The sequence below is a fragment of the Colobus angolensis genome, unplaced genomic scaffold, assembly GCF_000951035.1.
Source record: "Colobus angolensis palliatus isolate OR3802 unplaced genomic scaffold, Cang.pa_1.0 Scaffold64, whole genome shotgun sequence".
NCBI lineage: Eukaryota > Metazoa > Chordata > Mammalia > Primates > Cercopithecidae > Colobus > Colobus angolensis.
In genome coordinates this window covers 2,639,866-2,642,917 of record NW_012120043.1, presented here as the reverse complement: position 1 = coordinate 2,642,917, position 3,052 = coordinate 2,639,866, and the positions used below count along the sequence as shown (strand labels likewise).

The 3,052-nt window shown below is 53.7% G+C and overlaps 1 long non-coding RNA gene across 1 annotated transcript in view; it reads left to right on the top strand.

Annotated features, from left to right (window-relative positions):
* The window catches only part of LOC105527651, a 171,193-nt gene extending 168,645 nt beyond the window's left edge, over positions 1-2,548 (top strand). The window contains exon 4 of the long non-coding RNA XR_001004255.1: positions 1,829-2,548. This is a non-coding gene — a long non-coding RNA (uncharacterized LOC105527651). The remainder of the gene's footprint in view (positions 1-1,828) is intronic.
* The last annotated feature ends 504 nt before the right edge of the window (positions 2,549-3,052 follow it).

The window sequence follows — 3,052 nt, the reverse complement described above, 5'->3', positions numbered from 1 at the left end:
TGGCCAGGTGTAGTGGCTTACTCCTGTAGTCCCAGCTACTCAGGTACTCCCAGCTGAGGCAGGAGAATCCCTTGAGCCCAGGAGGTGGAGGCTGCAGTGAGCTATGATAGCACCACTACACTCCAGCCTGGGGGACAGAGCGAGACCCTGTCCCAAAAGCAGACGACAGAGACACCTCCGTGAAGCGATGCTGCGATCCTTCTCGGATCATCCCCTCAGCCCTGCCACAGCTAATCCTCCCCCTGTGATCGCCCTGTCACCTTTCAGGGGAAAAAGAGACGAGAGAAAGGTCTCTGAGTCCTATAGAGACACAGTTACTGGTTACAGGATGACATCCAGGGCCAGACGGACATGTCCCCGTTTAGCCTGACCCAGGACACCTGACACCCCAGCCCCAGCCCTGCTGGGGTGAGCTATGCGGGGAGTGGCAGCGGCACCCCCAAAGGCATGGCCAGGAGAGACGGGCGTGTGGCCTGGGGCAGGCTGGCAGCAGGAGGGCAGGGGGTACCTCCTGTGACCAGAAGCATCTGCCCCTCTGGGGTTCGGAGTCATCAGGGGGTTCAGGCTGCACGAGAAAGATGGAGACAAGCTTATGTCGTCCTCACCGGGCACAGCCACCTGGCTGGGTATCACTGAAACCTCCCTCAAGCTCATCAAATGTGCAGGCAGCATTTTCCTATCAGGGCCTTCCTTCCTTGGAGTGAGAATGAGGTCTTGGACTCCGAAAGCAGAGTGCCTCTGTCCCTGACCCTTTGTGTTCAAAATCTGGCAACGCTTGCTGAAGGAAGTCCAGCCTTTTCTTTTAAAAAAAAAAAATCTTTTTTAGGCCAGTCGCTATGGCTCACACCTGTAATCCCAGCACTTTGGGAGGCTGAGGCGGGCGGATTGCGAGGTCAGGAGTTCGAGACCAGCCTGATCAACATGGTGAAACCCTGTCTCTACTAAAAATACAAAAATTAGCCAGGCCTGGTGGTGCGCACCTGTAATCCCAGCTACTTGGGAGGCTGAGGCAGGAGAATCACTTGAACCCACAAGGTGGAGGTTGCAGTGAGCCGAGATTGCACCACTGCACTCCAGCCTGGACGACAAAGAGAGACTCCATCTCAAAAAGAAAGAAAGAAAGAGAAAGAAAGAAAGAGAGAGACAAGAAAGAAAGAAAGAGAGAGAGAGAGAAAGGAAGGAAGGAAGGAAGGAAGGAGGGAGGGAGGGAGGGAGGGAAAGAGGATCACACACTGCGTGGCCTTCTGTGTCTGGCATCTCTCACTGAGCGTGAAGTCCTTAAGATGCGTCCACGGCCAGGCACGGTGGCTCACGCCTGTAATCCCAGCACTTTGGGAGGCCAAGGCGGGCAGATCACTAGGTCAGGAGATCGAGACCATCCTAGCTAACACGGTGAAACCCCGTCTCTACTAAAAATACAAAAAAAATTAGCTGGGTGTGGTGGCGGGCGCCTGTAGTCCCAGCTACTCGGATGGCTGAGGCAGGAGAATGGCATGAACCCAGGAGGCGGAGCTTGCAGTGAGCTGAGATCCGGCCACTGCACTCCAGCCCGGGCGACAGAGCGAGATTCTGTCTCAAAAAAAAAAAAAAAAACAAAAAGAAAAGAAAAAGAGATGCATCCACATTGTGGCCTATGTCAGAGCCACGCTCCTTTTCATGGCTGAGTAATATTCCAGTGTGTGGACGGGCCACACTGTTTGCCCACGCCCCCATCAATGGGCTCCTGGGCTGTCTCCGCCTGTGGCTCTTGGGAATGGCGCTGCTGTGAACCTGGGTGTGCCAGCCTCTTCTTATATCTCCCCTCTCTCCTCCTTGTGCCCAAACACAGGTCTCCAAAGCGGCGTCTGACCTCATGAGCTACTGTGAACAACACGCTCGCAACGACCCCCTGTTGGTCGGCGTCCCTGCCTCCGAGAACCCCTTTAAGGACAAGAAACCTTGTATCATTTTGTAACTGTGTTCTGTATGTGCGCTCGCTCTCTCTCTCTCTCTCTCTCTCTCTCTCTCTCTCTCTCTCTCTCTCCCTCTCTCTCTCTCTGTGTGTCTCAGGCAGGCCATCATTCAGTAATTAGCTCAAACAAAACATCTCAAGTCCCCAAAACGTTTAATTCCAAAAGAAATCCACCCTTCCCCCCCAAAAAAAAGGCGTTCCCACTGCCTGGATGGGGTAGAATGTACCTTGTAGGTATAGATGGGGTTTCGGGTCCGACTCCATGGCCCTCTCAGTTTGGGCAAAGCCGGGATGGAGGCTTTACGGCCACTTCCCGTTCAGTATAACTGAAATCCTCCAGTGGCGTGGTAACCATTTGTAAAAATCTCAATGGCTGTTTCGATGGTGGACGCGGCGCCGAGGGGGAAAGGGAGGTGACTTCGCCCGGTGGCAGTAGTTCCGGGAGAATCGGCCGTTTGTAAAAAGACTTCACGGGGTCACTGAGATGCTTTGCGTTGTTTTTAAGTAGAGGTAAAATTGAGGTGGGGGGAGGTGACATCGTGAACTTTTTTTGGAAATATCTCTCCGTTTAAAAAATTGTTATTCCATACGGCTAAACTCAGATTGTGATGGTCGAGCCTGTCGCTAAACTGTTCCATCAGGCAATGAACGCACGATGGACCGTGGGGGTCGGGAGGGGGCTTCGTCTATGAAGAGTTGCCAAGTGTGACTCCCCTGCATGATTTTTGCCATGGGTCCTTTCTTCAGGGTCCCCTCTGTGCCAGAAACGGGTTTTCGGGACTTGCCCAAGGGGAGCGGTCACCGGCCCGGCCCATCCTGTTTTTGGATTTTTTTTTGAGATGGAATTTCGCTCTGGTTACCCAGGCTGGAGTGCAGTGGCACGATCTCGGCTCCCTGCAACCTCTGCCTCCCGGGTTCAAGCGATTCTCCTGCCTCAGCCTCCTGAGTAGCTGAGACTACAGGCGTGCGCCACCACGCCTGGCTAATTTTTGTATTTTTAGTAGAGATGGGGTTTCACCATATTGGCCAGGATGGTCTCGAACTCCTGACCTCATGATTCCCCCGCCTTGGCCTCCCAAAGTGCTGGGATTACAGGCGTGA